The following is a 19,594-nucleotide window of genomic DNA, read 5'->3' as shown; positions in this document are numbered from 1 at the left end:
GGTTTAATAGTTGATTTTGTAATATTGTTATGTTTGTTGGATCGATGGAGGAATTTCATGGGAAAGATAGGAGTGTGTGCGGGAGCTTGGTCCGTGGACGTGTCAGAGACATCACGATATGAACTAAGTTGGGAAACTGTGAGCTTAAGTGTTACGTCTCACCACACACAGGGTGGTGCTGTGTTAATTAGGTAGGGATTACGGATAATTTCTCCGAGCATGTGATTGCCCCCCTGTGACCTTTTCCTATGTTTTATGCATTTCAAGAACAGCGATAAAAATGGGATCACGTGCTCAAAACAACAACAAGCTGCATGTCCAAGCAGGTAAAAAATCCTGCCTACAGGGGCAACAACTAGAAAGCCACGCCCCCATAATTGATGATTAATGGTCGTGATGTGAGAGAGAAGATGAGGGAGTGAGGATCGCAGTCAGAGAGTCTCAGTTGGGCGACAAGAAGGCAGGGAGTTAGGTTCAGAGCAGGACACATTGAAGGTGCGAAAAAGAGACGAGTGAGGAGATGATGGTTGAAAGAGAAGGGCATTACTGCTGGCTTTCCCTCAGCATGGTGAAGAAGGCTGCACAATTGACTTGTCAAAATTGTTTATGTATGACTACTTCTACAATAACCTAAAGAAGAAATATGTTTATGCAGTTGATCTACTTTTATGGATACAGATCGTTTTCTTTTGAAAATCATTACAGAAGTTATTTCAAAGAATATGTCTCAAGATGTTGATAATAATGATACAAGCAATTATAATTCAGATAAGCTATTCTCTACAAATAATAAAAAGGATATTGTGAAGTTTAAAGATGACTTGGGTGGAAAGATGAGTGCATTTGTGGGTTTGAAAGGAAAGGCTTATGCCAATAAGTATATTGATGACTACAAGGCACTCTGTAGAGTGCATACCTCTGTCACGTAATCCCTGATCCACGAGAACATATCGGGCCTAATACATTTTTGAGATGTCATGCTATACAATACTATATCGTTTTTGGCCATATCCCTCAATGGTGAAGAATCACTTTATAATCAAATAATTCTCATATCGAGATCTGGAAACGGATGTTCAGCAAAATCGGAACGATTCGTCCTATCTGCACACCCAACGTGTCCACCAAGTTTCGTCCGAATCCGTCCACAACTTTTTGAGATATCGTGCTATATATCGGTTTCGCTCCATCTCTCAATGGTGAATAATCACTTAAAAAATTATCACATCTGGATCCGGATCCAGATCATCACCAAAATCTATTCAGTTCATCTTTGTCACACACCGACCCTGTCCACAATATTTTACCCAGGTGCGTCCACAACTTTTTGAGATATGAGTCAAAATTTGCTCATGCGTTTCATTGCCTTCATGGAATTCGGTACGTTATAATTTTCCTCTTTTTTGGATACCTTTGCCCAGTGTCGAATATTGTATTCCCACTACGTTGTTACATATCGTAGGACACGTCCATAATAAAATGACCAGCATCGAAATCCATCGTTTGTCCGATTTAACATATCTTGTTCCGAAAAACGTTGATTCCGATGCACTAGTTTTGTGATGTCCGCATAGAACGCACTTGCATACCCCTAGTAGCCGTACTCGCATACGTCTATTCACTCTATTGGAATATTAATCGCCTTTCGCTCAGAGAATATGTTCAGAATCCTTTGTTCTGCAACACGTTTCGCCGGAAAGATCGACGAATTGCTCGTACAGAGCGATGTTTCCTCGGTTCACTTGCATAATATGTATCCGTCAAAGTTTCACGGGGGAGCATAAATGATGATAAGCTTTAATATTTAGCTGCATTGCAATAAAGATATCAATTATATGTATTACGTCGTAATTGTAGTATACCGATCTGCATGAATTGCCTCTATTGATGGCTGATCGTACAAAACAACGCCCGACGAAACTGATGATTCAGGTCTGTCAATTTATTACGCACGTGAAAGTGGTCTGCAGGTCACGTGAACGAGGTACAACAGAAGTGATGATGCTATGGACGTGTGCCTAGTGGCACTGCACAAACAACATGTCATTGTTTTCCGATGAAGAAGCCCGTAATGGCCGTGATATCTCTGCTATTATGTGAAAAACGGCATTTTATCCCCTCATATTTCGATCAAACCTGACGCAGGTTAACCCCACTTTTTGGCAATCATTCTATATTTTCTTCGTTTTTCAATGACGGGAAGCGTTTATAATGAGTGAAACCCCAAAATGTGGTATCAAATGATTTCAGAAGTAACGAATTGAGCGGAATTATTTGAATATGATTTTTCTGACCGGCTGTCACGCTTTTGCAATGCATTAGCGAATTTCGACTCGTATCCTGTACACAAACAGACAGACAGACAGAAGGGGGTGAAAACATAACCTCCTTCACCTTTGTTGGTGGAGGTAATAAACATTTTCTTCCTGTGCTGTTCATCATCTGCAGAAGAGTTAAATATATCATTCAATGCATAACAGAAAGTGACGGAAGGAAAGACTCTCAGCATGTGAATAAGAGTCTGGTGAATATTTCATTTCAATGATTAAAATCCATGATTTTCCTCACGAACATGGAGGACACACCTCACAGGGTTATACTCATCACGTCTTTGTGCTCTTGCCATTGATCAACTTTGACTGATGGTTATCCTTGATTTTCAGGTGACTTACGACTTTAAGCTGCAAGTTGCGTCAAGATGAAAGTCGCCCTTGGAAGTATGAGGGAAAGACATGCTTGTGATATAAGTGAGGTTCCATCGATCAAGTTCCGACTACTACACCAATTACTTAATAAAGCTGGTCATCATATGATGACTTATCAATAAGCTCTATACCGAAGCCATTGACAAATTCCGTCAGTCGTTGAAGAGCAGATGATGAATGGTGGGATAGTACGAATGAACAAACTAAAGGAGATGTACATTCTTGTTGCAAGTTAAATTTACCCTTATGATATAAACGATATACACCCATTGTACCTCAAAGAGAAATTGAAAGACTAATATCCCAATCTCCAGTTCATACACCCTTCTTCCATGAATGTGGGTGAGATATATGCGACAGGTAGAGAAAATAACCTAACCGATCAGTGGGAATCATCTGAAACAAGTGACACAGATGATGGCACAGTTGAAAACGATAATTCTCCTGGCCGATTGGGCACGATCCTGGGCAGATGTTGACGGGTCACCACTCCAACGCAGAATACACGAATAGCTCCATCATCCCAGCAAGCTGGTACATTTTGCCAAGCTCAGAAAGATGACAAGTTGAGTCAACCCCACCTGGTATTAATTCAACAGCTGAGTGGGATTTGAACTCAGGATCCAGGTATCCCAAGCACACCACCCCAATCATAAAGCAAAACACCAGGCATGTGAAGGATCACTTGAAAATCAAATAATTCCCGAATACAGATTCGGATGTTGCTGTGTCAGAACTGGCCTCACTTGCACTGACATTTGCGGATGCAGCGATTGCTGCAGTATTCAGGAACACATGACCAGTGCTGATGAAGACATTGATCCTGGAGACATCCTGCGATGAGGATTGATTTGACTCATTTTCTGTGCATTATTAACATTATGTACAGTTTTGTCTCATTTGAGATTTGGCTGTTGAAAATGTAGAACAATGATGTAAACTAATCGGTGAATATGACGTCATCACTAATTAATATGCATCACATTTGACTCGCAGCATGGTATCTTTGCGTTTCCCATGTTCCAATTACATGCGACGTCTGTGTATTTGCCACCATAACTGTTCGATTTGATTGAGAAATATCATATTCTGACATATTTGATGCAAATCTGATGACGACATAAATAATGAACATGCATCATAATTACCGAGACCATTCCACCTTTTTATTCTGCATTGTTGAATTATAATTGTTTGCATTCCCTTGGTTTTCCTCACTCCAACATGTTTGTGATTGAGTTTAGTGGGGGAAAAAAATGATTCAAATTTGATGACGTCATAACTAATTAATGTGCACATTAATCAATTAGAATATTGAATCCTTGTATTCCACATACTTGTGGAACATACTTGATTTATTTTAAGTTGATGCTTCCCATGTCAAAATGTTGCATCAAACAAACGATTTTATACTCTTTGCAGCTCGATCTGGATCACGTGTGTGATGTTGCAAGACCAGCAACGCTGCTTGGGCTTGTAAAAACCCCACTCCCACCCCCCCCCCAGTGAACCCCTCTCCCCCCCTGGATCCACCTTTGCTTTATATTGTCATCAAGAGCTGTGAGGGAGATTAAAAAGTGAAGCCAACGCCACCGAGTAAAAGCTGTGCTGCCCGACGTGCATCACTAAACATGATTCCAACTATCTTCTCTTTTTTTTTAACCTCATCATCCATTACCTTGGTCCCTGTGCCCCCATTCTTGCCCTGCTGCCCTCATGCCATTTCACACCTTCAATCACCTTGCTTTTGCATGAGCCTCGATCTGTTAGAAAAATATATAGCTTTTTGTTTGTTTTCATATACCCAGTGAGATTCTGCTTTATCATTCCAATTGCTCCAGCAATGGCAAAAAGTCTGCACTTTTCAATGTCTCGGTTCTCTTCACCTCGTTTTCATATCTCAGGATTTGATAACTTTTATAAAATCTGAATTTTTTCAGGCAATCACTGCAAAAGACATTTCTTCTTCACAATATCAAAGTCTCCAGCTTGGCTTTAATTTTCACTTCAATTTTGTGTAATTTGATGAAAATTATAATGTTGTTGATAAATATCATAACATTATTATTAGGATCAATTGTTTGCTTTTGAGAGTAATTGCCTTTGATAGTCACAAGATTAACTCTGGTGTTCACTGCTGACTCGGTGCTTAAGGCACATTATGTTTTATATATTTTGTAAGTCGATAGATATATAAATGAGCTCAGACTTGGGCACACAAAAGCACTTTGCATGCAGACATGAACCTGTCAAGACTTCAAGCTAATGGAGCTCACATGTTTTCAAAAGCCATATCGAGGCTGATGATACAGGCTCTGATTTTTATTTGCTGTTTTTCATCGATGTTTAGAGGATGTGCTGAACCTTTTAATGAATATTCACAATACAGGGATTCAAACACTACAACTATACTTGTTGCTGGAACTTTTGATGTGCATTTTGATGCGAGCATGGAGTTTCATAACTTCAAAATGGAACCAGAGTTTCACGAATGCATAAAGTAAGTTTCACTTTTGGGATCCCTCTTTTAATATTTATTTAATTTGTGTTTGTTGCATGTGATTTTAAGGATAAATCTGCTGTTTTGCAAACTCCAGAAAGTAGATTTGTCATAATGACAATGACAATGACAAAAACAGTTACTTCCTGAATATTCACACCCCTCGACTTTTGTCACATTCTGTTGTGTTATGCCTGATATTAAAATGCATTAAATTTAATTTTTTTCACACTGATATACACAAAATACCCCCAAAGTGATAAAATGAAAACATTTTTTTAGAAATTTTTACAAAGTAATGAAAAATGAAAAGCTGAAATGTTTTCAACCCCCTGAACCAATACATTGTCAAAGCACTGTCGCCAGCGAATACATTTTCGAGTCTTCTTTGGAATGTCTGTATCAGCTTTGTCCATCTGGATTTGGGGATTTTCTTCCATTCTTCCTTCCAGATTTGCCCGAGATGTGACAAGTTGGATGTGGAGCATCGTTTGTTTTTTCGTATGAAGCTTAGAGCTGCTGGTTGCATCGTATTCTGGGAGCACGGTTGTTCCATTGATGCATGCCCTCTTCCCATACACAGGCTCTCATTTTGCCAACCTCAGAGGATCACAAGCTGAGTCAACCAGAACTGGCATTAATTCAATGGCACGCAGTGGCTCAAACTCAAGAGCCTAAGCTCTTAAGCTGGCCACCTTAACCGTAAAGCCAACACCAACCAGTCTAAGGAGTGTCGGTGAACGGCTATCTTCAATTCTTTCCACAGATTCTCAATGGGATTCAAATATTGACTTTGGCTGGGCCACTCAAGGACTTTCACGTTCTTGTTCTGGAGCCATTTCAGTGTTGCTTGGCTCGATGCTTTTGGCCATTGTCCCATTAGAGCATAAATCTTCACCACAGTCTATGGTCTTTCGAACTCTGAAGCATGTTATCCTCTAGGATTTCACTGTATATGGCTACACTCATTGTTTCCTCTCTCCTTACAGGTCTCCCAGTTCCTTCCACTAAAAAGCATCCCCATAGCATGATGCTGCCACCACTATGCTTTATGGTAGGGATGGTATTAGATTGGTGATGACCAAAGAGTTTAATTTTCATCTCATCAGACCACAGAATATTTTGCCACATCCTCTAACAGTCTTTCACGTGCCTTTTGAAAACTCCAGGTGTGCTTTCATGTACCTTTATCTCGCGAGTGGCTTTTTTTGTATACCATGTCAAGGCTCGTTTGAGAGCTATCACACAACACACAGCAAGGAGGGCATGAGGCAAGAGGAGCGGGAGTGGGTAGGACAAAACAGTGGGGAAGAGAGACATTCGGAGATCTGTGGAAGGGAGAGGGATGGGGGTGGGGAACATGGGGAATACAATATGGACATTACAGGGATGGCCACTATTTTGTAAGACCACTCTTCCACAACGCTTTGATTTGTGAAGTGCTGCAGAAATTTTCTCCTTCCGGTAGGTTCTCCCATCTCAGCCAATAATCTCTATTGGATGTATCAGAGTAGTCTTTGGGTTATTGGACACCTCTCTGACCAAGGTCCTGCTTGCCCAGTGGTTCAGTTTTGTCAGATAGCCAGCTCAAGGAAGAGTCTGGCCAGTTCAATATTTTTTTTCCATTTCCGAATGATGGAGCTCACTCTGCTCTTGGGAACTTTCAACACTCTACAATTTGTTTTATGTCCATCCACAGATCTTTGCCTCAGAATTCTCTCTCAGAGTTTGACGGTCAGTTCCTTGGACTTCAACGATGAGGCCTGATATAGAAAGTTATGTTTCTTTCTAAACTCCAATCAATTAAATTGGCCACAGATGGACTCCAATCAAGTTGGAGAGACATCTCAAGGATCAAAGGAAATTTGATGCACCTCAACTCAATTTGGAGTGCCATAGCAAATGGATTGAATACTTCTTGATGCAAGACATTTGAGCTTGTCAATTTTTCATTAATTTGTAAAAAATTGTGGAAACATGTTTTCACATTGTCATTATTGGATATTCTGTGTTGATCGGTAACAAAAAATTTAAATTTCATCCATTTTAAATTCAGGCTGAAACACAACACAACACAACACAATGTGAAAAGTCGAGGGGTATTTATACATTCTGAAGGCATTGTGCATTCATTGAATACATGTCAATCAATGACCTGCGTGTGAATTTTTATTCTGTCCAGTTTGAGTGACAGGTTCCTTCGATGGGTCATGGCCATGGTGTTTTCAATAAACCAAGTTAATGATGATCCGATGTTGTTGCCAAACGTGACACTGATGTATGCCATCCATGATTTTTGCGTTTCTGACCGAAAGTTAATAAAAGTAGCTTTAAACATCTTGGGACCAAAGTTTACAACAACAGGAATTGATGAGAGTGGACCTCGAGCAATCATTGGAACAATTGTGGAGCTTTCTGTGTATTCTTTTCTTCCTGAGGTAAAACGGATCTTTGTGACACATTATGACCAAAATATTATATTGTGTTGTTTTGGAGGGGCAGACATGGGGATATTGATGGAATGATGGATGATATTTTATCCGGTTGTGGGCTGGGAACATCGGTGGTGATTCATCCAAACGATGTGAGAAGGGTCAGTTTGGAACGTTTGAAGAGGAGGTAGTGGTTGCATTTGAAGAATTTGAGGTGTGAAATTTTTTTTTTCAGCGATTCCACCAAAAGGTGTGATTTAGGGTAGATTTCTGTCTTCTCGTGATGGATGCTAATGAGTGTTTGCATCATGGTTGTTATGTACTGCAAGCGGGTGGGGGGAGGTGGGCGGAGGGGGGGTGGGATGGAGGGAGGAAGGTTTGTGAATATGTGGAGATCCCTGAATGATCATCATGAGTGAATGCAGACAGCTGGGAGGGTGCTCAACAGAAGGGGTGGGGGAAGGGCGCCACAATATTTCCTGCAGTTATTCAGAAATAAATGAAGACACTTTTTTTAGAGGTGAGGTTGACATGGTTGGAGGGTTACTTAGCCTTTCTGGTGTTGTCTTAATGGTTAGGGTGGTGTGCTTGAATCCTATGATCCAGAGTTCAATTTCCACCTGGCTGTTAATTAATACCAGGTGGGGTTGACTCAGGCTGTCATCCTTCTGAGGTTGGCAAGATGAGTACCAGATTTCTGGGATGATTGAGCTATTTGGATATCCTGTGTCAGAGGGGGACCCATCCAGGATTGTGCCCAACAGCCCAAGTGACCTCCTCGGCAGAACTGACACTCTGTACAGAGTATGGTCCCATTGCATTAGTTTGGATTGTTTGGGGCAGCAAGAGATGGGGAATGTAAGGGAAAGGTTGAAGGTCATTTATATGAATGCCAGAAGCTTGAATAGGAAGATGGAAGAGGTGCAATCCATGGTGTATTACGAGGGGAATGACGTAATTTCTGTGACACGTGGTTTTGTGAGACTTCCAAATCGAGTGTGGAAATTAAAGAATACAAGCTTTAGAAGTGCAAGAGGAAAAATAAAACGGGTAGAGGTGTGGTAATCTGGGTGAAAGCAGTGTTATATTAATAGGTATAAAAAGGTTCCCCTTCAATCCCCTCCCTTACCTCAAATGGCTGCACTGCTGATACCACACGTGAAAAGGCTGAATGCCTAAACTCGGTGTTTGCAGCTAAATCTTGCGGCCAAAACCCATCACTTTCTCTACCCACCTTACCCAGTCACACCCAACTGTCCCTGAACTCTGTGTCCTTTTCTCCTAAAAAGGTGGAGAGCCTGCTGTCAAACGTCGACTGAGATTCTGCAACCGGTCCAGACGACATCAGCCCACGTATCCTATAAACCTGGTATTCTGCTCTTGCTCACCCTATCTCTCTTCTAATCACCCTCTCATTTGCTCAAGGTGATCTGCCATCTGCTTGGAAATCAGGACACATCACTGCCCTGCATAAAAAGGTGCAAAAACAGATCCCTGCAACTACAGACCAATCAGCCTTCTCCCAAACATCATCAAGGTTATGGAATCCATCATCGCTTCAGACATTAAATCCTTTCTCTGCTCCAATCGCCTGATTTCTGATTATCAATTTGGTTTCAGACCAGGTCACTCTACACTGGATATGCTGCTTCTGCTCTCCCAACAATGGATGGAGGTCCTCAATGCCAGACAGGAAATCCGAGCCGTATCCCTGGAAATATCACGTGCTTTTGACACAGTCTGGCAACCACGCGTGCTCACCAAACTCTCTTCCTATGGTATCCAAGGCCATCTCCACTCATGGCTCGCAGACTTCCTCTCCTGTCGCAGTCAACGTGTGGCCCCAAATTGCATTCTTTCATCCCCTCTTCCTGTACAGGCTGGAGTTCCTCAACGTAGCATTCTGGTCCCTGTTCTTATTCTGGTTTTCATAAATGATCTCTGCGACTCTGGAAAATTCTCTATATCTCTTTGCTGATGACAACACCCTCTGCCGTACCATCGGTCATCCCTCAGACTGGCAAGCAAAAGATTCTTTGCTCAATGCAGATCTGGATAAAATCACAAACTGGTCCAACACGTGGAACATGTCTTTCAATCGGGACAAATCTCACATTCTCACTATGTCTCTCCGAAAGGACCATTTCGAAAAAAACCCCATCCACTTTCTCAACAATCCTCTGTAAGAAGTCCTTTCTTTCAAGCTTCTGGGTCTTACTATTTGCCTTGACTTTTCCTGGGAAAGCAACATTTCAAACCTCACATCCAAAGCCAGTCGCCGACTCGGAATCCTCCGTCGTGCAAAGTCTTTCCTCAGCCCACCTGAGCTCCTGACCACTTACAAGGCTTTTGTCCACAGCGTGCTGGAGTACTGCTCTCCCCCTTTGGGCTGGTGCTCCTGCCTCTCACCTTCTCAGCTTCACGCTGTGGAAACCAAGCCTTTTCGGATCATCGTCATCTCCTGCAATGAGGCTGAGTCGTTGGGCCTCTCACTCAATCACCGCAGGTTGGTCGGTGGTCTTTCTGTCTTCTACCGACTCCTCTCCAGCCTTGCCCCCCCTGCTCTCTCTGCGATTTGTCCCCACCACATTTCCGCAGGGCGCTCAAAGTCCGCCAACAACCCCCTTCTGGTAAAACTACCAAAATCATGAATCACTGCTCACCTTCACTCTTTCATTCGCCTTTTTTCCCACCTTTGGAATAAACTCATTCACTCTATTCAATGCCATTCTTAGCTCCAGGCCTTCAAAACAGATGTTCACCACCACCTCTTGTCATACCCCATCCAAATCCTCTATCTTTTCTACTGTCGATAATCCACCCAAACCCACCTCCTTCAAATTCCCTGCTTTACTTCCTGAAAGTCCTGTAATGTCCATCTTCTATTCCCCATGTTCCCCGTCCCATCCCTCTCACTCGCACAGATCTCCTAATGTCTCTGTTCCCCACTGTTTGTTCTTCCCACTCCTGCCCCTCTTGTCACATGCCCCCCTTGCTGTGCATTGTGTGTTAGCTCTCTCATGAGGCTTGACAAGGTATACAAAAAAAAAAAAAAACAGGAAGAAATGATGTGATTAAGGGTAGATTTCACCTGTCAGTTGATTTATTTTATTTTATTTATTCAACCAGTGAATTTGACGTCTGCATGTGCTTTGCAGGTATTCCTCACATGTGACCTCCTTCAACTATGACCGTGTACCGTTTGATCTCGTCAGTTATGAATCTAAAACATTCATTTTGAAGAATTTTTTCCACATAATTTATCTAAATGTGGAATGACTGGAAGTGTGTGAATGCTTCTGCAGGCCACTGTGTCAACCAAATTTGTGTTACCCAAAATTCCATCATGTAAAACACTTGAGGGACAAATTTTCCAAATTACCGAATTGTTGTTTCCATGACAACGATTATTTATTTGTATTTTGGAAATATTGTGCTATGCAAAATATCTTTCTTTTTTGTTGATTTGTGAGCAGGACATCTCAACAGTTATGGGCAGATTTCGACAAAACTTGTTGGACAGGTTGGGCGTTTGACAAGGAAGAATTGGTTTCATTTTGGTGAAGATCTGGATCCGAACACAATAATTTTGTTAGAAACTATACGACTAATTTTAAGAAAATGGACCGAAAGGGCCGTTTCTCAGCCCAAACGGCTGTAATTGCCCTTTGGGCTCAGTTATTGCCTGTGGAACACTGGAATCGTCTCTTGAATATACCTGTCAAGATTGGTTCAGTTCCGTCCACTAATAACCGAGAAATACCAATTTTAAGAAAATGGACCGAAAGGGCCGTTATCGCACTGTGGGCTCAGTTATTGCCTGGGGAATGGTCTTTAGAATATAGCTGTCAAGTTTGGTTTGGTTACATTCACGAATAACCGAGAAATAACAATTTTAAGAAAATGGGTCAAATTGGGCCGTTCCTTGGCCCGAATGACCGCAATCGCATTTTGGGCTCTGCTATTGCCTGCACATATGCGTCAAGTATATGCCTGTCAATTTTCATCTAATTCTGTTCACGAATAATGGAGAAATATACATTCAAATGAACTGCACACAAGAAAAGAGAGAACCCTTGTGGCCCTTCGACCCTGTGGGGTCTTCCACCCGAGGGAGTAAAAAAAAAAACCTTGTGAATGTGTTGGTTAGGTGAGAAGAACAAGCTGGATAGATTTTAGCTGAGGTACGGATGCAGATCTGGCCAAACATCAGACTACAAAACCTAAACTGTTCAGCATGATGGAGGTATACGTGCAATACAAAGTGTCGTTAAATGTGTTTTTTTTTAATCATGATATATTTTACAGCTCTGTTTAAAAACAATCTGGTGAATAGGACCAACTACACTCTGAAACGGTTCTCCATATTTTCTATCTTCAGGTGGACTTCTGGTTCACTTGCAAATGTTACAGTGACCAAAAACGATATCCTTCATTTTTCCGCACAGTTCCCAGTGATGCATATCAATCTGCTGCATTGGCAGGCCTCACTATATTATTTGGATGGAGTTATATTGGAGTAATTGAAGGGGTTGATCAATATGGGAAGATTGGAGTGGCACAGTTTGTTGAAGAAGTGCAAAAAGCAGGCATTTGTATTGCTTTTCATCAGAAGTTGTATCTTGAAGAGAAACACTATGTTGACTTCGGTATGGCATACCCTGTGTTCCCCTGAAGTGTATAGTTTAAAAATTGCACTTGTTTTGAAAAACATGTATTGAATTAATTGTGGCTGGAAATTTGGGAAGGTATGGTGGAAAGCTTTTTTGGGTGGGGTGGTTTGTGGAGTAGTTGGTTGCGGTTCGAAATAATTGGGATCGTTAAACTAAACAAGTCACAAAGTTGAAGACACGAATTATGGATATAAATGTATTTTGTGATGGAAAAATAACAGCTTTACAGTGCCTTCAGAGAGCATCCACACCCCTCGATTTTTGACACATTTTGTTTTGTTACAGGCTGAATTAAAATGAATGAAATTTAAATTTATTTGTTACATATATATGTTACATATACGATATGCAGAAAGTATCCAATTTTCACAAAGTGAAAATATGTTGTTGGAATTTTCTACAAATTCAGTAAAAATGAAAAGTTGAAATGTCTTCCATCAATGTCTTCAACACCTTTGATATGACACTCCAAATTGTGCTGAGGTGCATTCAATTTCCCTTGATCATCATGGAGATCTCTCCAACTTGAATGGAGTCTACCTGTGTCAAATTCAATTGATTAGACATTATTTCGAAAGAAACACACCTTTCCATATAAGGTCCAACAGCAGATAGTGCATGTCAGAGTATAAACTCCACCACAAAATCAAAGGAAGTGCCCATAGAACTCCGAAATAGAATAGTGGGGAAGCATAGAAGTCGATGGTAATTGTTGCTTCTGGGATGCCCATTCAAATGAATGGGAAAAAGGGAAAAACTCTCTGACCCAAGCCGCAAAAGCTTAAAATGGGAGACTCACTTCCTCACCACCTATCCCCTTCCCTCCCATACAAGCAAATGAAAAATTGAGACTTACTGATTAAAGCACTTCTTACACTCAACATAATCACAGTCCTTTCATATTTTCATTACACTCAAAGAGCGAACCAACTAATATTTGCCCATGTTCTGCTTGATGAAATAACTTAATTTTCTTATTACATTCATTTCATCAAGTATATTCACAAAGAATAACTTGGAACGTTGTTCTCCGTTTAAGTATTTTTGTTGAGCAGAGATGAAATGATAAACTTCTCTTGATGCTCTTGTTTGGTCACCGCCTGAGCCACATATCATTTGAGATTGTCGTAAGTTGTTTTTTCATTGTTCATTGATAAACATCAAAGTTTTCTGTCCATTCAAGGATTTTTTTTTCTTTACATCCTCCAACTTATTTCTTGTTAAATTTATCCGCTTGTTTGTTTTATCTACTTTTACCCTGGTTACTTCTTCAATAAGATTTATTTGATATTTCTCACATTCATTATGTTTCCCATTTAAATAACAAGGCTGATTACATCTCCACTTTTTAGTTTGGTTATTGCTTAGTTATATCATTTATAAATCAGTAAAAGATGGTGGTGGCCCGTAAAAATCCCCAACCCAATATCTTAACACGTAAATATTTTAATGGCTGTGGAAATTTGCATTACAACATAAAGGGTCCTCAGGTGAGATATATCTGTAAATTCATGTGTAGTTAGCCCAAATCCGTTGTATAGAGGGAATATATGTGATCCATTCGGGCTGCGATTCTTCATTTAGTCGTTTTTGTTTTGCTGTCGTTAATTTGGTGCAAGAACAACAACGAACATCGCCACAACCAACATCTCAACAATCACGCCATTCACTACACGACGCCAACAATCACGACATTCACACCACGACGCCACCTTACACAACTACACTACCACATCTTCGCCACTTGCCATTCATCGAGCATTGTGCGGTCACGACCTCCGTGGGACGGATGAAACGGAGTGGAGTGGCAGCTTAAATATCTCCCGCCAAGATCTCCTGCCCAAAACGACTGCTCTTTGGCATGGGGGATGGGCGATTTGAGCCAGAGGTCAAAGGTGAAAAAGGTGGGGGCCTGATTTTGGGGGAATAATTCCCTGGCCCCGAGCCAAAACTGACTTTCTTCGTCCCCCGCAAGGCTCGGGGAGGGGGGAACAAGAGGGCACGCCCCTTTTTGGGAAGCTTCCAGAAGGGAGGTGGAGCCAGAAACGGGGCAGAGCGAAGGGCGGAGCCCCACCCTACAAAAGGGTGGGCGTGATGAGTCGTGTGGTTGGGGTTGGGCTCTTGTTTCGGTCGATTGTCGAGCGTTGTTGGGGAGTCCTTGCTCTTGGTTGTTCGGTCGGTTGTCAAGGCATGAAGAGTCGTGTTGTTGGTTGTTCCCTTTTCCCGGTTCGAGTTGGGCTCTTGTCCGGTCGGTTATCGAGGGGTGGAGAGTCCTTGCTCTTGGTGTGTGTGCATCGGATCGCCCTGGGAGAAGCTCGCAACTAGGAGAGGCTCGAGACTGTCGGAGCAAGGATCGTACTGTGTTCTGTCATCCATTCTGTCCGTGGTTCGGTTGAGCACGGGGCTTCTCAAGCCAGTAGGTGCAGTCCCTGGGTGGAGCGCCTGCCATTCCCCACCCCGTCCGCACCGAGATAGCGGCGAAACCCGGTCCATTTCCCCCAAAAAACCCGTCCGAGCTGTCGGCGGACGACATGAGCTACGCGCGGCACGAGCTCGGTGAACCACGCCAGAGGGACTCACGGCTGCGGTCGCCAAGGCTGGACGACGCACACAGGGAAGTCGCGACTTCCATTCTTTTGAGGTTTTTGTGTAAAAGTCTGGGTGGCGCCAGTCTGTGAAGTAAAACTGTGTAAGTGTTGCCGTGTGAAAGTCCTATTCTGTAGTAGATCTGCGTTTGTGCATTGCTTTTGTTTCTGTGTGGTGCGGAATAAATGTGCTTGTCCAATTGATCCCGCTTTGCTTCGTCTCATTCTTTTAATTGACTCTCCATCCTGCATCACATAAGGGATTCGGAGTGGGTTTCAACATCCCGGGAATTCATCGGAACCGTCAAGGCCGTTGATAACTCCGCTCGGTTATCTCTGTAATACGGAACAAACTGCTTTAGCGGTTCGTGTCGGCCTGTGGCGTGGTCCCATCCCTCGGCAGATTACCCGTGCGAGTACCATAGGTATATCGACTTTCGGCAATTTACCCTATCTCGCGCGGGTGGACTGCGGACTGGGTGGTGGAGGGGTTAAAACCCCACCCGTGACTGGTTTCTGGCGGTAGTCCCAGGAGGTCAGGTCAGGTATGGGAGCATGTGCCAGAACAGCATGTCGCTGCGTCCACTTTCTGCCGGTACTCCAGGGGCCTCCGTCTGGCCATCCCCCACGCAGACGCCAGGCCCATCCCCATCTCCTTGAGATGATGGTCAACCTGTTGCAACCATGAGGCACGTGGTCGACCCACTGGCCTCCTCCACTCATGAGACTCCCTCGCTGAGAGAATCTGGTGAGCAGGATCAGAGTCAGGAAAACGAGCCACATGTCCATACAGCCGCAACTGACGCTCACGGACTATGCAGGTAACAAATCTCATCCGAGTCTCTCTCAGCAACCGCTCGTTGGACACAAAATCCGACCAGCGATAGCCAAGGATTCTCCAAAGAGACCTGGTACCAAAGGAATTAAGTCTCCATCTCAGATCCTTGGTCAGAGTCCAAGTCTCGCACCCATAGAGCAAGACTGGAAGTACCAAGGACCTGAAGACTCGGACTTTCGTCCTCCCGCACAGGTACCGGCAGCGCCACACCCCATGATCCAGTGAATCCATGACTCCCCAGGCCTGACCCAGACGTCTATTGACCTCTGACTCGCAGCCAGCAGAGACATGAATATCACTGCCAAGGTAAGTGAATCTCTCCACGACCTCAACATCCTCACCACAAACAGACACAGACAGGAGAGCAGCATCCAAGATGTCACCGAAAGCCTGGATCTTAGTTTTGACCCAAGAAACCCGTAATCCCAACGGCTCCGACTCCTCATTCAGCACCTCGAGGGCCCCCAAGAGGATGTCTAAAGTCTCCGCAAAGATGACTGCATCATCTGCAAAGTCAAGGTCCGAGATCTTGACATTCCCAAATGACGCACCGCAACTTGATCTCTCCGACATCCTCCCTAGAATCCAGTCCATACAAGTGCTGAAAAGTGTGGGGGCAAGTACACATCCCTGACGAACTCCAGTAACAACTGGAAATAAGTCAGAGATGGTACCACCACACTTCACAGCACTCTCAGTACCAGAGTAGAGTTCAGACATCAGATCGATCAGTTTTGGTGGCACCCCATGAAGACCAAGAATCCTCCAGAGGACATCCCGATTCACTGAATCGAACGCTTTACAGAGATCAACATAGGCTGCAAGCAGCCCCTGCCGAAACTCTCGTCTGCGTTCGGTGAGGACACGAAGTGCAAGGATACGGTCAATCGTTGACCTCTTTGGTGTAAAGCCTGACTGCTCTGGACGCTGGTGCTCAAGCAGATGGTGGCGAACCCTATCGAGAATTATCCGAGCAAAGACCTTGCCCGGCACTGAGAGCAGCGTCACCCCTCGGTAGTTGTTGCAGTCTTGGCGATCACCCTTCCCTTTCCAGAGAGGGACAACAAGGACCCTCTTCCAGTCAGTTGGGATGATGCCTGTGTTCCAGGCAGAGCACAAAACTGCATTCAACGACACGAGTGCAGCATTTCCACCAGCCTTGAGAAGTTCGGTATGGATGCCACAGATCCCTGGAGCTTTGCCCCGTTTCAACTGGTTCACTGCAGCCCATGTTTCCACAAGCGTAGGTGGACCACAGTTGATTCGAGGGTCAGCAACTGGGATTGTAACACCCTTGACGTCCAACTCGACAGTTGGGGGATCAGCCTGGTACAACCGCTCAAAGTAACCGGCCCAGCGGGCCTTCACTTCAGACTCCTCTTTCAAGAGCCTACCACTCTCTGCTCTAACTGCAGTGCTCCGAGGGATGGGCTTGGATGAACGTAATGCGCAAATTCCCCTGTAAGCGGGACGAGAATCACCTGTCCACAGGTGATGCTCTACCCCCTCACAGATTCCTCGCACATAGGCCTCCTTGTCCACCCTCAGTGCACGTACAGTTTTACGCCTCAGCTCCCTGAACAGCTCAGCTCTGCCATTCAGCCTGGCCCTGCGACTCTGGTCAATGGTATCCAGTGTCCCTTGAGAGACAAAATTCTTCTTTGCCCTGCGGTGAGCTCCAAGGCATCCACTGGCAACATTAAGGACGGTGGTCTTGAAGGCGCTCCACAACTCTTCAGGACCCCCCAAAGCACCCAGACCCCCCAAGTGTCCACTCAGCCTGTTCGCAAACTCCTCAGCTACTCTCTCATCCCTGAGCTTGGCAACATCCAGCCTCAGCTGGGATGGTACCATTCTCCAGGATTTAAGGTGCAGCTTTAGAGTTGCTACAACAAGCCTGTGGTCAGTATTGAGGAACTGAGCACTCTGGTAGACCCTGCAGTTCTGGATCATCCTCCAACGACCATCAATGAGGACATGGTCAATCTCCTTTGCCACACCGCCAGCGTTGGAATACTAAGTCCAGCGATGAGCTTGTGGGCGCTGAAACCATGAACCAGCCACCCTAAGTCCATGACTTCTTGCAAAGTCAAGGAACTTAGTGCCATTCTGGTTCATAGTTCCTGACCCATGGGGACCAACACACACCTCATAACCGTCCCTATCAGTTCCAGTCGATGCATTGAAATCCCCGAAGACTAGAAGTGTATCTCGTCTGGGGCACTGATCAACCACAGACTCGAGTGTGGCGTAGAATGCATCCTTCACGGTGAGATCACTCGCCTCAGTCGGAGCACAAACAGAGACCAGGGAAATGACACCTAAGGAGTGACGAATCCTTAATCTCATAATACGCTCGTTGACCGGTGTTACCTCAATTATCATTGGGGTCTGCTTATTGGACACAGCCACAGCAACTCCTTGGGTATGGTAACCATCAGAGCGACCAGACCAATAGTAGGTGTAACCACCCACCATTATCTCACCGCAATCCGGTCTCCGAACCTCAGAGAGAGCTGCAATCCCGATGTCCAAACGCTTGAGCTCAGATGATAACAGAGACAGGTGATCATCCTCTCTTAGGGATAGGACATTCCAGGCACCCACCTGAAGGGACCGCCTCAGGTTAACCCAAGGAGACCGCCGTCTGGTGGACGACACCTCAGCACCACTCCGACACACTCTCCCGCAATCTGACCCAGGGATGTTACCCCGTGGTTTCCCTCCTATCAAAGATTGGGGGTCCCGAAGGCTTTGCCCCAATCCCGTCATCCGGTGAGCTGCCCTGCGAAGGGAAGCTGCACAGGAGGTACTCCAACGGAGTGGGTTTTCAGATTTTTTTGCGTTTTTGTGTTTTGCGGAATGAAGGGTTTTACCGTGGCCGGAGTGCAAATCCTGCCACCAACCTCCTAATTAGAAGTGACCCAACTGCAGGAGGACGTCCGCAGACACAGTTGGGCACTAGATATGGATGGCCATTGGCTCACAAGGAGCTCCTCCGCCCTTTGACAGGTTTTGTTTTTAATCCTGCTGGGTGTCCATATCCAAACACCCTCCTCACCAGAAAACCTGGTGGGGGAGACGGTTTAGTCGCCGACAACCCGACCATGGAACAGGTTCGTACAGGTTTACATGGTACCTGTAGCAGGTCACAGATCGAACCTGACCTGACATAAAGGAGTACCTGACCCAGGAGGGTCACGACTGAATTGTCCCTCCAATGGGCGATGCGGTCAGATTCGAGTTACGTGGCCGATTGCACGCCGGCGGGCGCGAATTTGCAACAATATCTTAACACTTATACTTATAACCATAAGGGTGGTTATTGATTTTATTCTCTAAAATATATCTTTTATCATCAAATGCTCCTAATGCTTTCTTATTTTTCTCTACTGGATATAATTGATGCTTATAACTTCTTATTGTATTTATTTTTCTATTCTCTTCCTTCGTTAAGGTTTAACAGTTGAAATAATGTTTAAAGTCTAATGTTTCCTTGATTATATTTTGCTTTGTTCCCTTTAGATTCTTATCACACCCTTCAATATTATTATTATCAATATACTTATCAGAATAACACTTCGATCTCAATCCTATAAATTCACTCATTACCGTCCCACCCAATTCATCGTTAAACTTACCAATAACCTTTTTATTCTTTGATGAAAACAACACATCACATGAATTATCATTACTTGTATCATATCCATCAATATTATCAATCATATCCTCATATACATCACTTGTCTTAAGTTCTAATATAAAACTATCTGTATCCACATATAACAATGATACATTATTCTTATACTTTGGGTTTAAATTATGAGAGTAATAGATATATATTAACGACTTTGACAAGTC

Source organism: Eptatretus burgeri, chromosome 1 (genome assembly GCF_056783735.1).
Source record: "Eptatretus burgeri isolate ZD-2024b chromosome 1, Ebu_testis_v1, whole genome shotgun sequence".
Classification (NCBI taxonomy): Eukaryota; Metazoa; Chordata; class Myxini; order Myxiniformes; family Myxinidae; genus Eptatretus; species Eptatretus burgeri.
Note: the sequence above shows the minus strand (reverse complement) of the source record.